General features: G+C 41.6%; 1 pseudogene; it reads right to left on the bottom strand.

The window, feature by feature from the left end:
* Nucleotides 1–9,922: 9,922 nt before the first annotated feature.
* On the bottom strand, nucleotides 9,923–13,632 carry LOC133908093 (uncharacterized; annotated as a pseudogene).
* Between the last annotated feature and the right edge of the window lie 5,093 nt (nucleotides 13,633–18,725).

The following is an 18,725-nucleotide window of genomic DNA, read 5'->3' as shown; positions in this document are numbered from 1 at the left end:
CAGTCATCTTATTTCACGGCAGCAGTTCGCAAATAGTGCAATAATGCATCTAGGGTTGGCAAAAATAAAAAATCTTGTTTCGCAGGTTACATGCTACACTTACACTTTTTTATACTTCAAAAGTTAAATAAGAAAATAATGCAACTAGGGTTGTCAACAAGGCTTTCTCTCGCAAACAAAAAAAAAGGCTTTGCCTCGACTTGATTGTCTCGTTAGCTCGTAACAAAATTGTTTCCAAACTATATATAAGCTAACAAAATTGCTTCCAAACTATAAATAGGGAGCGACTATACCACACCTGGGTGTTTTAGGGGCTCCCAACACCCGATTTTCAGCCATTGAATTTGAGATTTGCAGCTCAATTTAGATCTAACTTTGTACAAACAAAGTGTTATTTAGGACTCTAACACCCGAATTTTAATTACACCATTACTCTAAAATTACACAAAAAAGTGACTGTAACTCATGCATAAATTAAGTAACTGTAATTCCAATATAAACTAATTGTAACAAGGTATAAACAAAAAATAAGGTGTTAGAAGGCCTTAAAATACTTAAATTTTTCTTACCTCATATACCTCGCATACCTAAAGACCAAATCTTGGCACAAATTAGAGGCACCAAAATTAAGGTCTTTGAGCACTCTAAAACGCTCATGTGAGATTTAGCAATTCCCTATAAATAATACAATCGACGTGCCTCCGCTCTCAGACGCCACTGTGGTGTTAGGAGCAGAGAAAGAGAGGACAGTGGTGGCGGGAGGAGCTCACCGGCGAGACTCAGCAACGCCGGGGCTGAGATGCTATTTTACAGGCAGCTAAAATTAGAGTTTATTTCAGTCGACGAGTCTCAGCTGTTAGATCGTGATCGGACGTCAGTTATTGTTTCTTTCACCTCTGATCCATGCAGCACTGTAGATCTAGCCAGCGTGTAATCTAGGAAGCGTGAGAAAGAAAGGGTGTGTTGGGAAGTAGAAGAAGGGCGCTCTGATCTGAATCAAACGGCTGCTGTTGTTGACTGAATTGAGATGTGTTTTCAGTCTCCTGATAGCTAGAAGGTCCCATAAAAATATGCTAATTCTGAGCTTGATAAAATATCCGTTAGCTAAATATCATCGACTGCTTATTCCATTGGTCAAGTACTTGCACTGGAAGAAGCAGGGTAGTATGCGGGTGCCAAATCGATTTGTTAACCGTTCAGTTATGGTATCTATCAAAACGATAGGCTGCAGAATCTGCAGTGGTTGGTCCAGTTTTGCAGATATATATACGTGCCTGGATAATGGACATAGATAGTGACAAAGCATGTATATATTTAGACTGGTGTTACTTTCACACAGAACACGGTTACCGGTTACCTACACTAGTATATATATCCACGTGCACTATAGTGTAGTATTAAACCAGGAGCAAACCATGTGGAAAACAATGCCTTGCGTGGCCTGAATCTGACCACTAAATAAATTCAATCTCGTTGGTGAGGTGGATGACACATTGCACTACAAAAGAAACACAAGGATATTAATGAAAAGGGATGGATCAAGTTTGGCGTGGCTGCACCATTATAAATTTACCGTACTAGCTCCGTCTCTGCCTTCGATGTTTGCTAACACTTAAAAAAATAGGTCATTCCTGTCGAATCATTAAGTACTGGCTACGTCAGAACTAGTATCGATGAAGTATCAGTGTCGGTCCGTAATATCTCACGCTCGATCATTGATTGAGCTGAACTAAACCGACACTGATATTTGACACTGATACTCAGTATCAGTACCGGCTCTTGACACAAACTGGCACTTGTGAGGAACGGTGACATTTTAAGAGGGGATGAATTAGGACACTTAGAAATCTAAATCAAATTGGTTTTAAAAACTTCATAAGATAAACATATCTTAATTTCTATCTAAATATGCTCATGAATTAGGACACTTAGAAATCTAAATCAAATTGGTTCTAAAAACTTCATAAGATAAACATATCTTAATTTCTATCTAAATATGCTCTAGATTTATCTAGTGTGTCTACTCGACTGCTCAAGAGGATTGTAACCTACTCTAGCAAGGTAATATTACAAGTATGAAAGGAAAGACTAGTTTACTAGAGTTATCTTCCTATGGGAAAAGAGTTTATTATGCAACCATTGCGCCAGGCTTGACAACATCATTATGCATAGTTCAAGAAGTATAGGGCTGACTAGACTAATGAGGATGAGGTGGTGCTGACTTGGCATGTTATGCAAGCAACGACTTGAATTAAAGAAGAGGTACGCTGAGGTTCAGTCTCAACCACCCATAATCAAATGATCGGGGTTACGCTTCTAGGTTAAAGATACTACCAGTAAGTCTGCATAGCGGCGGTGGCTCGGCTTTTATTGAAGACAGCGATCGGGCGCGTGGCCACTGACATTGACATTGGGTTTTGGTGGCATTTCAGCAAAATGAAGGGTACATGGTGTAAAATGCAGAAAGGCTAACTCAAAGGCATGATCAGTTTTCGAAGGGGTCGTCCAAGGTAGCGGCAAAACAGAGCGATTGCTACTAGGTTTGGTGGTGACAACTAACAGATGTAGCAACACAGATGCTCACGTTCCTATAGATTGGCTATGAGTTTTGAGGAACCATATGAATAGAGACATTCATATTTCCCAAAAACATAATGCTATAGCACGGGTTTGGACAGATCATCCCCTGAGAGGAAGAACGATCAGCAGAGATGAGATAGGTGACGGCTGTGACATGCTGCTGTGGGCAACCATGTTTCGGTCGTTTTTCTCCTCAAACGGTGAAGGAATCCCAGGGTCAAGAAAAGGTGACATTGATTTCACATCCATACGGCTTCTAGATTAAAAGGGAACGCGAATGCATATCTGGTGCGCGTGCAGCATGCGTCTAGACTGGGGCAGTGGGCACGGTGATCGTGTTCCTGGAGGCGTCGGTGCTCTAATAGCCGATCTGGTTGGAGAGAGCATGGGACACATCCTAGGGCACAAGTATTCATCTTCTCTACCAAGATGTTGCCCTTCTTGTACGATCCCAGCTTTGTGCTCGGTCTAATGGGTATGGCTAAGCATAAAGCCTGTTAGCATCAAGTGGGAATGTATCTATTGGGTGGTGGAAAACTACTTGTTCTCGCAATCAACGCATGAATAACATATGTATTGGGACTGTGTATTTGACTTATGTGCCGCAGCTACTATCAGGAAATATTCCATGTCGTTCTTGTACTCTGCGCTTACACGGCTCGTATGGTACATCCATCTTCTGTGCATCTATAATTATATCATTATTATAAATCCATATTCAAAATATCTATAAGATTTTGTAATCACCAACAAATAAATTACCTCTCCATCTTTTACTGGCAATTGGCCCGGGTTGGAGGAGCTATCTTTTGTATGCTTTTGCGTCCGCTTTCGATGAGTATTTGTTGGTGCCATTCCTAAAAATTTTCATTATTATTCAACCCTTATGTATGAATAATTAAGTAAAAATAAAAAATAAATACGCTCATACATAAAGTTTCTATATTGTGGAGCTTGCTAATTAAATAAAATATAAAGATATAATTGGATCTTGCTACATACTTAAATATCATGGCAAAAGTTTCTAATTCAGGGCTTCCGATGAGTGTTTATTTGATTCATGATAGACATGCAGGGTTATATAGACATGCAAGGTTATTGTAGGATTTGCTATACGTGCCAGAAGCCATAATTGCTATACAGGCCGTGTACATATGTCATTGCTGCATGTGGGGAGCACAATATGCTACCTAGGCAATATGTTTCTAAGTACTTTATGAAGGATTAGATACTGAACATATGGAACCATGAGATGTATGGCTATGACATTGTTGATACATTTATAAATAATCCATGTTCCTCACGAATCTATGTGTCAGACTTTGAGAGGATGAAGAACACACCGGGACGTCGACAAACTCGACGAATTCAAAACGATATGGATGAATCCGAGGCGGGTCCAAGGGTGAAGCTATGAAGCAAGTGCAATAAAATAGGTCACACATACAAGTACTGTCCGAAAAATGTACCTGTTGTGAAAGGTGGGGTCATGACGGTAGTTAAGTGTGAATGTATTTACCGTATCTTAATGTTATATTTTTAAGGTATTCTCCTTAGTTATTTATGTTGCATTTGGACCTTACAGTTGTATCTGATTGTGTACTTACATGTTGTAATATATTAATGTAACTTTGTGTACATGTATTTTATATGTTGTTCACGTAACTATGTGTATATTTTCATGTAATAGGCTGTTTATATTATTCATGTATATTTGGTTGCAATGTATATTTGGTTTCAATATATATTATTCTTGTATACATGTTGTAATATATTCATGTATATTTGGTTTCAATGCAGATATGGCGCACCCACCGATCCCCAAGCTTCTTGACCCTGCAGTGGACAAGAAGCACCATAGTTTCTTATCTACCGTTCACCAGACAGAGTTAGGGGTTTTCCGACCATGTAGCCCTAGGGAGCTACTTATGATCGACGATCTTTAGAAGCATCGGTATGTCGCTAATTAGCTATGTATATGCCAGTTTATTTATTTATTGCATGCCCCACATTCATTTTATATTCCAAATGGTGCAGGTTGGCAGCATCTAGACTCCTACCGCTGTGTCGTTTGGTGGAGGCCTGAGCGACAGAGAACCCTAAGGCAGCAGCGAGGCGATTCTATTTCGATCGCTCGCTGATCGCTGCACTGGTTGACCAGTAGAGGCCTGAGACCCATACTTTCCACCTCCCCTGCGGCAAGATGGCTCCGACGTTGCATGACGTAGCCTACCTATTAGGCTTACCTTGTGTCGGAGCTGCCATTGGAGTCATCAATGTGGATGTAGACTGGATGGATGTCATGCATCAGCGGTTCATCCTTGTTCAGTGGACTGACAACGCACTCGCCTACGTATCCGAGTTCATGTCGGATCCGCGAGGGCCCATAAAGAAGTGGATCCTCCAGTTCCAAGTACCTTACAATTTATCTTCCCAATTACTTTATGATTTTTAAGATATTTTACTCATCATCATTTGCATTACTTGTAGCCTGTATACATGCACCCGGAGGCCGGCTTGTACTCGATCTCGAGGCACTTGGAAGCCTAGCTGCTTTAGTTGTTCGGCTGGGTTATGTTCACTAGCAGCCAAGGCCACCTGGTGTCGAGGACCCTTGTTCCGTACGTGAGGTGGATTGCAGATGCGGAGCCCGATAATGTCCCCCAGTTGAGCTAGGCCTCTGCTGTCCCTATTGTGACGTATCGAGCCTTGTGCAACGCGTGCACGAAGGAGCCACTAGCCACATTTGCTGGGTGCCCACTACTGCTCCAGATGTGGTCTTACGAGCAGTTCGTGATACCAGCCCATTGTGGATCAATCCCCGTATCCTGAGGAATGGTACAACGAGCCTGAGGAAGATGAGCCCACCATTGCTATGGTGTCGATGTTGGGTACGTATGAAATATATTAATGCTTCACTTGTTACATATTTTAGTTCTGGTTTCTTACTATGTTTCTCCACAGCCGCACTAGACGCATGAGCAGGCCAAAAGTGTGTACGAGCTTTTTAGGTCGTAGTTCGACCGTCTTCATCCAGACGATGTGGTCTGGACCCCCTCCAAGCCCATGCACCTGTTGGTCTATCTCCGTTTTTTAACCGCGATGAGGAGTACTGGCTTACAAATAAGCCTCTCATCTTCGACATCTATGTTGAGGAGTACTCACCCCACCGCGTCATGAGGCAGTTTGGACGCTTCCAGGCTTTCCCCCTTGTCAACATTTGCACGGTTCCAAGCCATGTCCATAGGTAACTAAAATCAAATAAATAATCCATAGCATTCATCTCATTAACAGTCTATTTAACGTGGTTGACTTGCAAGTATACATGAAAGGGACAGCCGGGCGCCATACGTCTCAGCGTGGTCCCATGGCTTTGAGAATGTCGTCGAGGAGCCTCGTCCTTTCGTCAAGCCGAGTTTTGAGGAGTACCTGCGATGGTACTCCTCGCATACACGTACACGGGTCACCTACAACCCAAAGACTATCCGGCACCACGTCGCGTCGACTACGTAGGCCTACCTGAGCTATTGGGATGAGGACGCTACATTAGCGGTATGTGTAATTAACATCTTATTTATTCATCATATAATCCCATAAGAACGACTATAAACTAAAATTCTCATTTCTTGTTTGTTTCAATAGGTCGATATCATTTACGATATCCATAGGGACACAGCTGGAACCATGGACCGCCTCAGGCAAGGTGTGCAGCTTAGTGCGGCAGATGTAGCAGGGTTTGTCAAGCGGGTTTTTGACAAGACCGCGTGGGCCCTGAAGCTTACCTCTTGCCGATCCACCACAGACGTTGCCGGTGCTCCTACCAAGTCGAGTGGGGTCTACGCAGAGTCGTCCAGGAGGTCTAATGTGCACCGCCGTCCACCGGGATTGACACTCACACAGCCACCTGGACCACGCCCTACATGCCTGGACACAATAGGTACATATTTTTTATATGTACGACGGTTAGAGATATTCTTTTGTTACTGATGCATTAATTTCAAACAAATATTAGGTGCACATACATATGTCTCAACGCTGCCACCTAGACCATGCCTAGTGCCAACACCCTCACCTCTTGAAGTCCTCTAAGGTAATGGGCGACACTAAATTGCCGTATTCAATATATTCAATAGTATATCTAATATATTCCGTAGGTTACTATGATGATGAAGCTGGGCCATCTTCATCTGCACCTCGACCGGTCGCACATCCACTGTTTGGAGCTCCATCGTTCGCACCCTACTACAACACTCATGCCTAGCCATCTACTGTTGCACCTGCATATCATACAGGTACAATATTATATTTTATACAAATACTTTTATTTGCAAATTTACGGGTATCTAATAAATTCATCTGTTCGTAGGCCCCTCAAGTCAGTACACATGGATGACGGCGGAACCTTCGCAGTCGTCATACCTGAGTCAGGAGGATGAGCCTGGGCCAGACCCCCCGTTGGACCTCGTGAGGGACTTCTTTGGGGCCACCCGGACTACGATGTCGTCACGTAGTCACAGCTGCCCAGTACTCCACTTCGGATAGAGCACACCCAGGACCAGGCCTCGACACCTTTGATCCCTACTATGCCTATCAGACAGGTTGGTCCACCCGACGCCCTGACCTACTCTAGGGGCCATGTGAGGGCGAACCAACGGCAGCAGCTCTGGGACCATGATTGTGGGAACGGTCGACGGCAGCAGGGGAGACTACAGGAGGATTGTACCTTTGCTTTTGTAACTTATATGTCTGTTTTATGATGCATCTTTGATTAGCGAACTAGTCTTATATATTCGGACGTGTCTACTTTCTATGGTCTACTTATCATGTCATAACTGCATTTCTTAATTCATCGTGACCGCACGCTAGTTGCATTTCTTAATCCAACGTGACCACATGCTATTTTTTATCGTCCTGGGCTTTGTATGAACAGTTCTCGACAGAGCTAGAAAAGCATTTCTTACAAAGCTACTTATACATGAAGTGACCACACGACACCTCTGTCAGGAGTCTAGCTTTAGACATGAAGTGACCACACGACTCCGCTTGAACTATGAAATGACAACACCATTGTCCTAACATAATTAATAGACACGAAGTGACCACACGATTCAACTTTAATCATGAAATAACAACACCTCTGTCCTGACACAGGCTGTAGACAAGAAGTGACCACACGAGAGAGCTTGAACCATAAATTAAATGACAACATATGTATCTTGACACATAGAATCTCTGCCTAGGATAAATGCTACAACTTTTCCATTATTGAACAGGGTATCCAATGCTCCAGTCCTCCGCCAAGCCCATGCACTCAGTCCATGCACCAGCCCTTAGCCACCATAAATAACCCTACCTTCATCCATAGATACACCACTCATTCCTCAGCTTTCTCAATTGAAATGTCTTCCTCAGCTTCACCAAGCCCACCCAAAAATATTAGGGGATTTTCATCCCCTAGGGGTTTGAACCACCGATTTGCTTCTGTAGCGACCTTTGTAAGCTTCGCGAGTCCCAGGACATCTCCTACACCTATGGTCTACACTTCTTCTTGTGTACCATACCGCGGCTGAAGCCCGTGAAGCTGAGAGGGTAAGGAAGCGGGAGAGGACCCGTTGCGCTAAGACGGCTGGCCCCGATGCCCTGAGAAAGGGCAAATATTCTAGGTGCACTCAGTAGAGAGCATCTAATATAACCCAGCACATTTTCACTCCCTAAGGCATATTAAGATTAGCAACGACGCGCTATTAGGTTGGTCCTTAGGCGTACCGTACATACCACCATTTTTCATCATCGTGTCTTAATGGTTAGGGTCCCATGTAATGTTTGCTACCGTATATCCCTGTCACCGTATGTAACCTCTGTGCTGGGTAATATGCTAAGAGTGCTTCACATCTACAATTATTCATAAAATTAGATTTTGTATCCTTCCAATAATACATCACTAAAAAAATTACTGATACAATTTTACATCAAATACATAAATAAATATCGATAAATTTACAACGATCCACAATTTCCAAAATATCACTACTCCGTGATTCCGTTTTGGCCACTTTTTGACCGTTTCGATTCAAAATTTCCAAAATATCAATTTCCAATATTTTTCACCGAATGAATGTGCACTATTTTTCAAATTGAGCTATACAAACGTTAAATTAAAAAAATAAATTTCAACAAATCTACCCACCCTACCAGTGCGCCGGCAGGGGCTACCCGGCCTCTCATAGAGCGGTAAGCCTACCCGCCCTCTGAGAGTGTGGTTAGGGCGGCGGGCGCCGAGTGGGCCCCACCCACCTTTTAAGAGGGCAGTAAGGGGTGGCGGTGCCACAGTGGTATCGTTACCGCTCTCAGAAAGGGTAGCAGTCCTTTTAAGAGCGGTAGACGTCTATTTATATAAATTTTACCATCAAAAGTCTATTTATTTAAATATTTAATAGGAAAAATATAAAAAAAAAAACTCGGCGGGATTGTGGCTGCTGTGTGGGTTCGGCTGATGCGCTAGGCAGGCCCAGCTGCCGTGCTGGGAGTTCGGCTCGGTTTGCTGATTTATAAATAGTAACGTAGCCGATCGAGCACAGTACCCCGCCAGGAGAGAAAACAGACCGAGAGAGTTTTAGAAAAAGAGAACAATAGTTTCTCATCTACGATTTCGTGAGGAAACTTTTGGGAACGCTTTAGAGACACATCTTATAACTCGTTCATGTAATAAAGTGTAAATTTTGTAAGTTTCTCGTCCTGTTCTTGGTGTTTGTTATTATGCAGTGATTTTGGATGGATCGTCCAATGGTTACAATTTATGTTGGTTTGATCCATCTAAAAATCATTCTAATGTATCAAGTTAATCCCACGAAAAATTTGATGGTCAAATTTTCATAATTCTTGCAATATTTATGTTTGATCTATTTTCATCCTAGTCTGCCTGTGAATTTTGTATCTTTAAAATTAGAGATCCGATTGACTTGATTTTTATGAGAATAGTTTTTATAATTATCCAGTTTCTACAGAAAAAATTGAGAGTAATCAAATGGTTAGTTTTTTTCTACAAATCGCTTTTAGTGATATGATAGTTGTCTGTTTCAAACTGAATTTCACGAGTAAATCAAATATTTAATAGGGTGATCTAAATTTTAAATTTAGTTTTCGCAATCATTCACACCTTCCGATTAGGTATTTTATACATATTCGATTCTATAGATGTAAAATTCATGCATGAGATAGGTAGACGCATAAAAATTCCATTTCTTGCCTAAGTTTATTCCTGGAAGGTAAAAAATCGAGTACTAGTAAATATCATGTTGAAATAGAGTAGTAAATTCTGATGTCGAATCGTGTAGATGGAATGGGGGAGAAATCAACCCAACGGGCTTTGAATACTACAACAATTTGATCAAAGTTAAAAAGAGGCCACTTCTCGTTATTCCGACTCTTACAGCTGGCTTCAAGAGCCTTATTTCAACAGTAATAAACACCCGAGTTACAAGCAACATATATGCATCTTCCCAAGCTGCAAGAAAACTAGCATGGTTATTGCACTGTGATCAGAAGAAAACAAGCATCATAGTCCGTCACTGCTCAGTGGATGTTCTTGTCCACCGTCGTTTCAGTTATGCAACTTCTCATTATTCGCTCGGCGAGGACACCATTGGAGACAGCGGTGACGGCGACAACAGGGAGGTGGTATTGGACATCGGCTCATGGACGACGGTGTTCGTCGAGACACAGATTGGGTTGCCATCCAACTGCAGCATGATTGCTCCGAGGATCTCGGTCAGAAGCTTCTTGGACTCTGCCTCGTCAACCGCCTTCCCGTCGTCGGCTTTTGCCATCTTGAATGCTTCGTTCACCACAGCATCCACCTATGGTGTTTGGAATCGTTAAACTTAGTAGTTTATTTAAATAAAGGTTAAACTTTAGTTACAAGTCTGCAACATTTCAGATTTTTCAATTATGGTGCTACCAATGGGATAAACTGCGGCATTTACATGTTGGTTCTGCTCTACTGTTACGTGTTATATTGGGTTACGGAGGAACACTTTTACCTGATCAACAGCTCCATAAGGTGGTAAACATGCCGAGTCGGCCATCCTATCAAGTGCAACCCGAAGATATTCTTTTGATGTCTTATCCTTGTGTTCTTTTGGCACATCTCTCCAAACAGAGTCCAATAGCTAGAACAAGTTAAGAGATGTATGTTGTTAATCAGTATCATGTAAAACCGACGATCAACTACTGAAGTATAATTCTCATACCTTGTCCAGTTCAAACTTGTTCGACAGCAACCTCCTGATGCCACTCCCGTCAAAGGTGTTCTCAGTATGCGCGACAATCACAGGGTGCTGTTGCAGTCGTCGAGTGATGATGCCCAGAAACTTCTTGAATTCTTGGAGGAAGACCTCTTGCGAAACATGTTGCTCGAGCTGATCAGAGCGCAGTTCTTGCAACGCGGGTTCTATAATATTATCCACAACCTGTCACAAGCACCCAATCATAGTTTGTAACTTATATTATGTCGTCTCTGTTTTCTCAACGAGCATGGATTAATTGTATAGAAGTTATGCACCGCTACTAATTCACTAAAAAGGGTATTTATTCTGAAAGTAAATATTCAGTACTTATATCAAATTACCCAAGATTCAATTCAGTTAAAGGAATTACATTCTGAGAGTAAATATTCAGCTTTCATTAGATTACCCAAGAGTCCGAAGCCGGTGGCATTCCGTGGTCGACCGTCAGCTGTCGAAGAGCAGCCAACAAGCACTGGCGCAGCGTCGCAGTTCCAGATTCCACTTGTGAAAAGATGGCGACCACTTCTGGCTCATACGTCGGACTCTCAACAAATTCATTCAGGTCTTCCCCATCTATCCTCAGGATCACAATGGGGTCCCTCTTCAGCCCAGCCGCCATTCCAAGAAGTATGAAGGACAGCACCCGCTGAAATCCCGACTTATTCACCGAGTCTTGCTTCCCGTGAGGCCGTGACTGAACTCGTTAAGAACCTGCAGGAAACATTACAGATTGTATAAATGGCTGGTAATTTTCCCCATTATCATGTTACTGTATCACTGTATCTTAGCTAGTATTTGGTTCGTGGGATGGAGTGGATCTATCTTATTTTTGAGCTGTTTGTATAGAGAACAGTGGGATGGAATGGTTCGAAACCAGAAAATATTCTTTAAAGATTTGGGATCGAACCGTTCTTAAAAAAAAGTTGTGGAACACAGCCATCTCATTTCAAACGTGATATTGACGGTGGACCTAAGATACTAAAATAGACTCGTCTCATCCTACCTAACAAATAAGCACCTATATATAAATAGAATCATCACATCCCAAATATATAAATCAAATCATCTCATCCCACCTCATCCTTCAACTAAACACTACTTTACATACAACTTTGATTCTCATGGCTCACTTCAATTCGCAAAAGTTTTAAAACATTTTCAATAAGACAATAATACATTTTTGGAAAAATGCCTAGTGCCAACAAGAGCGAGGATGCAGTGGTGGAGGTGTGAAGAAGTCTATCCTGCGAGGGTACAATCTTAGGATCTGTTTGTTTGGATTTCTATTTCTAACTTTTTTGAAAAACTGTGCTTTTAGATTTCTAAAAAGTTAATTTTGGATTTTAGTTGTTAAATTTTACAATAATTTTTTGTTTCTTAGCACACTACTTCTCAAAAAAAGCTACTCTTAGCTAGCTTCTCAGTTTCTAGTTTATTTTCTCAGATGTAGGTTTCTGGCTTCTACGGAAGCCACATTTTAACAAACATGTTTGTTTGGATTTTTAGCTTCTGAGTTTTTAATAGGAATAGAAGTCAGAACCAGTCTGGAAGAAACAGACCCATATTGTGGATGTGAGGGACACCATTCGAGTAAAAAACAAGTTTATTTGCACCGGAACTGTTTGCAAACGGAACAGCATCTTAGGAACTACACTCTTCTAGAGTTAGCCGTCACCTGATATCTAGTAATTGTACTCTTTTTGAAAATGTTTATAGTGAGCAGTTGTTGTCTGTGGTCATTCCAGAGAGATCAATCGTGTCCGATAAAGAGGAAAGAAAACTGTCAAAAAATTCTTGACATATTGTGATGTTATGTATACGTTGAGAAGTTCCTGGGCAAGTATTTTTTTTGCAGACCATGACTATTTCCAAATTAACAACACTCTTTGTATTGGACTGAGTAAAAACATTGTTATGATACAGTCAAACCTTTTCAATGCCTATATTTCTATTCGAGCAACCGTGAATATACAGGAGTTGGTAATCTTTTGTTTGACACCACATAAGTTGCATATTTACAACATATAAGTTATTTTTTATTCATAATAGGGAAAAGGTAATATTTTTATTAGGAGTACGTAAAATGGACTTATTCTTTCTCTTTATTAGGACTTGGATTATTTGCACTATTTGCACAAACTATTGTCAAGTATATTTTTGAAAAATAAATGAAAGGGAACACCCATATATAAAACATTTTTTTATGGTTAAGCACCCCGTGAAATGAACAACCCCTTAATTTCGCCACATCGCAAGAAAATACACATTAGTTAATTTTACACCTGAAAAATATTAGTGAAGCATACACACCTCAAAATTCTTAAATCTTATAGTTAAGTAGACACTTACACACCCCGCAAGAAAAAGAGGAAACAAAACTAGACACTTACACAGTGCTCGACAACAACATAAACATCCACTCTCAATTTACGGCTCAAATGACTTTCAAAGAACAATGGAAAAAGAGAACTACTGTAACTCATACCTCGGAGTAGATGTGGTCGGCCTGCGGCGACGACCCCCTCGCCGGCAGCCCGATGGCGGCGCCAATATGCGAAACAGCCGGCTGGAGCTCCCTCACCGACAGTCTCCCGTCGCCGTCGCGGTCGAGCTGCCGGAACCTGTCGTCCACGAACTTCGCGAACGCCTCCTTGTTCTCCACGAGCGCCCGGACCTCCGATCCGTCCACCACCTGCACCTCGCCGTTCCTCCGCCCCCTGCTCCTCCTCACCTGCTGCTGCTGCTGCTCCATCTCTCCGCCCTTTTATACCATGAGAGAGATAGGAACGGGAAAAGGTTGCAACTTGCAGCGGCAATGGCGACGGCCGTGGGCTCCTCGTGACACGGGCGAGATGGGTGCTACAGATCGGTCGGTCGCTGGCAAAGTGGCGAAAAGAGATCGGCAATTCACGAGCCCAAACTATAGCTTGCAGAGCTATCCGCGCCTTTTTCTTGGTGTGTAGTGATCAGCTTGCTGCGTAGTTGGTTGGTGCGTTTTATAGATCGTAGCTTCTGTGTGTGTGAGAGAGAGATAGAGAGATGATTATAATGTGAGAGAGAAATAGCGCAACTGGCGGCTGCTGCCTGCTAGTAGGAGTGTGCAACTGGGGGAGGAGCTGCAGCGCGCGCGCATGGGACGCGTGGAGAGGACACGTGGGTTTGGAGATGCATTAGCAAAATGCTGCGTTGCAACGGTTCTAAAATTATACCCATAATATAAATTTATTTCTTACATGAAATGAGCTAACTAACCATATGGTGATGCATGTATTTTTGTACTAATAACATTGAATTGCAATGAACAACATTGACTTTAACATGAGCACCTTTTTTTTTTTTTAATGAAGCAGGGTACAATAGGCCATTAAAATGCCGTGTAACCAGGTATCCATGCATAGGGATAATACATACCACGGGAGCAAACGATCGATATACAATAACATAGTTTCGATTGATATCTAATATTATATACTATAGGTGAACACAAACAAAATAGTTATGGAGCTTCGTATATATGAGTACAAAACAAGCACAACAGTTCTCAAATCTTAGATTTCATGACAAGAACAAACCAATCAAAAGACGCATGTGCATATGTAAGCTACTGTGTACATAGCTATCAAATGAAAGAAAATATTCATTAAGAGCAAAATGATAGAACAAATAACGAATTAATTGATCATTCTTAGACATATCATCAATCTATTTTATACTGGCTACTACCATGGGACAGGCTTTCAGCAGTTTGTCGGCCTCTTAATGTTAGGACTTAAAGAGCCATTGCATGCCATCCTTGCTTAGATATAACCTTTTTCACGCCTGCATGAAAAAGACATTCAAATATTAAACTTAATGGATCATATAGTGTGTCAAATAAAGGACATGTTTATTATGGAAAAAATAAAATTGGTTCTTTCTTGGTCAGAAGCGAGCCAAAGATTTAGTCACCAAAAGATAAACAAAACAAGTGTTCTTTATGATGTGTTGTTGCATCCTATTAGCATCCAAGCAGGAAAGCAGAAAAATAACAATTTCTTAATATTTCCCATCCTTTCCTCAACTCGAAAATAGCTGATAATAAAAGATACCTTTATATGCCAAGCATGCAAGAGGGCTGAGCTGACCAACTTTCATAGTAACAGCAGTGAAGCAAGAACAAATAATTCTTCATTATTTGCTTCACTCGGCAAATTGGAAAATGGCTACAAACAAATGCTATCCTGTGTGCCAAACCTGGAAGAGAGTTGATCCAAGCTTTGAGCATACACAATAGAGTAAGTACTGATGCACCTCAAAAAAGTTCATACAGTTATCCGTTAGTGGAGGAGTTCGCTCACCTCCTTTTCTTTTTCAGGAATTGAATTAGATCAGCTCTTGTGAAATGGCTGCAAACAAAAGCTATTCTGTCATTAGTCATTTTGCGGTGAGAGGAATCAGTGGTAGCATAACATCTCATGTGCAGAGCACAAGACAATCAAATAAATCTGACACACACCTCAATCATGAAGAGTAAGAGATAAAATGATTGCTCTCACAATTTTTGCCAATATTCAAAGCATATAGATCTAGCATTGGATCCTTAAATCCTAATATCTTTGGTGTTATATCAATTGTCACCAATTACAGCTCTCTAAATGTACCAATAAGGACGAATTTTTGTGATCAAATTAACTAAGCTTGTTCACATAAAAACATATGGAACATTCAACATAATGGTTTGGTTTTGCACATGACATGACAAACAATTAGTAATACTCAAATTTGTCAGAATTATATAGTAGAGATTAAGAAGATGATAGATAAATACAGTATCCAAATGAACACTCCAAATAATGCCTTCAATACACGGGAAATCCTTCACAACCTTTTGAGTACATGATGCAAGAGAATTAAAGTACTGAATTACAAACCAATACCAGGTCTCAATGAGAAATACATGAAGGAAGATGGATCAAGATGCCTACCTTGAAGGGTATGTGTTGATTCTGTCTAGATAATAAAAATGAACTACGATTGTAGAATTGTTAGGAATGTCTTTTATTAAGCTTAGTCCTGTTGCATCACAAGAGATAGACTTTACCACTATGTGCTATGTATACAACTAACCAAAATCTATGATTGAAATTGTCATCAATGGCAATATATTCAGGTTGCATTGTTTCTTCGTGTAATGTGGCACTACTGCAGAAACCCCCTTCACTGCCGGCTCCAAAACCACCTTCACTGTCGGTTTTGGAGCCGGCAGTGGGCAACGGGCAGTGATAAATCCTTCACTGCCAGCTAATTCGGTGGACCCAAGGCATCACTGCCAGCTAAATCCTTCAACCGGTAGTGATGAACCTGAAATCACTGTTGGCTGAAAGATTCAGCTGGCAGTGTTTTGCCTCTCTTCCCTCCCCTCCTCCCTCTCTCTGTCCTCTCTGTACTCCCTTTCACTCCTTGATCTCTCCGTTTCTCTATCAATACATGCATACAATGATACATATATTTAATATAAATCAATAATAAATGCACCTCATTAATACATAGTAATGAACACATATTTCAAGTCATAGACATCAACAAACACACATATGTCCATAATAGTTCTCACAGGTCACCCCCTGAAAAGTCGGTCGAGTTCAGCCAGTCCAGTATCCCTCTACTTGTACCTCTATTTCCTCTCCCATGATGAGGACCGCGTCTCCGCACTGTCGACTATAGGCGTGTGTACATCCGGGGACGCGGGGGGCCGATGGTGGTGGAGCGTTGGACCCGGCCATGCCTGATCGATCGTAGCTTCGCCTAAGCTCCAGGCTCACCGACTTGTCAAAGACATCGAAATCTGACGCCTGAACGCCTCTACGATTTGAGCCTTCGGCCTCCTCCAGACCACACTGATGTGCCACCCTCTCTTCCTCCTCCTCCTGGGCACGCTTACAGGACACAACCTCTACAGAGCACAGCTGACAGGGCAGCCTCTCATCCTCATCCTGGGCACGCTTCTTGGTCGGTGCTTCTTGATCATCCTTCGTATCATCGTTGGAAGGCCATCCCATCGATACCAACTTTGCACCATACATAGTAATTCATATCATTCATTAATAAATAGTAATTAATGACATACATTAATATTGTGTCATTTGGTGAAATATAATATGTTGTCAAGCCCCTTGGTAGCCTTCCTCCTTGTCACATACTCTCTACTAGAAGTAATGGTGTCATCTGAAGATCTGTGACGCGTGGAAGGCACGATCGGTTCATGAAACTCGCCGTTTAGGTTGATAATATGTTCTAAGAAGAACCCGGCGATCTGTTCTTGAAGGGCATGTATTTCTGCAGGTTGCAACGCATTTGTGCGTAGTTTCGAGCGCTGCGTTTGAAGAATCGAAAGAATTAGTCCTTGAACACGTATAGAAATTGAAAAGAAGGTATTGATATGTTATTAATTTCATACCTCAAGATCATTGAACCTAACAGCGTCTCCGTCCGGGCTGAATGCGTGCATGTTAGTAACAACATAAAACGCGCAGAGATTGTTGCCGGCTGGCTACCTCATAAACTTCAAGAGGGAAGGATTTGTCAGTGGAATGAATTGAACCTTTTTATTTAGTAGGAAATATAAGACATGAATAGTCCCTGTATATTGGAAAGTCAGTTTTTACATCATATTGCTTCCTGAATGGAAAGTAGATGATACTCTTTTTTCGGTATCTTGTGTACGCCCTGTACATGAATATGAATACCAATTAAACTTAGATGCAATCATCAAGAAAATTAAATGATCGAGTTAACCTGTTTAGCATGTCAATGAGGTGTTGGTAAGTCGTGTGATCTCTCTTTTGTGAGTCCAAGACAATGATCTTGCTCAAGTATGGGTGGATGACAAGGAGGATCCAATGAAAACTGCAGAATATATCACCATAGCAAATTAATACTTGAATCGAGTTGCCCATAAAATGAGGACGCCCTGGCGTGCAAACACGTACTCATAATTGTAGGGCAAGAGTATGAATTTCTTGTATTGGTGGTGAAGCAGACACTTCAATAAGTAGTCCTCGGTGAAGTCTGGATTCTCGCTTATAAGTTTCTAGTTCACAAGCCCAGGATCGATAAATCCTACTTTCTTATCTAAGTATTGTCCGCATGCTTGGATCTCCGTTCTACAAAAGAGAGAAATTAGCTATGCAATTTCAAGGTACAAGATCATATAACGTGAATTATATGCATAAGTCACTTACAGAGTCCACACTCTGACTATAGCCACATCGAGGGCATCTGCCTTATACAATTCACACAAGTTCTTGAAATACACCCAGAAGGAGCCATCCCCATTGAGGAAATAATCATCTGTATATCTTACGGGAAACGCCTTAAAACCCTGTCCGGAATGCTCCAAGTACCATTGATGTAATCGTGCAATTGAGTTGTAAGTTTCTTTCTATATCTGGTTTGACCAAAGGTTTGGTTAACTCAAACGGCCATGTAACATCCATCTTTTGGATATCCGCTCCCACAGTAAGCCGTGCTAGTTCCTCTGCTGTTAGTCTTGATTCAGCTAGGAAGTCCGCAATGCTTGGAGCATCCTTAATGATTGGGCCTGACTTGCTCTTCGCCTGCTTCTTACTGATGCATTCATAGTCAGTCGGTGGCTTTTTTGAAGCCGCCCTTGTCTGTTTAACTTTGGCCATTTTTGTGAAAAATTTCATGGCATCTTCAGGAACAATAGGCTTCGATGGAGGTGGTGGAGGATGAAAATGAGATGTGACATTGGCATCCACAATCTTTTTGGTTTCCTCAGCAGTGAGTGAATAGACATCCTTGGGTTCCACCAACTTCTTAGATGCCACTGACTTTTTAGATGATGACGTCTGCTTGGAT

The sequence above is a fragment of the Phragmites australis genome, chromosome 24 (assembly GCF_958298935.1).
Source record: "Phragmites australis chromosome 24, lpPhrAust1.1, whole genome shotgun sequence".
Taxonomy (NCBI): Eukaryota; Viridiplantae; Streptophyta; class Magnoliopsida; order Poales; family Poaceae; genus Phragmites; species Phragmites australis.
The sequence above is the reverse complement of the archived record's forward strand: the minus strand, read 5'-3'. Positions and strand labels throughout refer to the sequence as shown.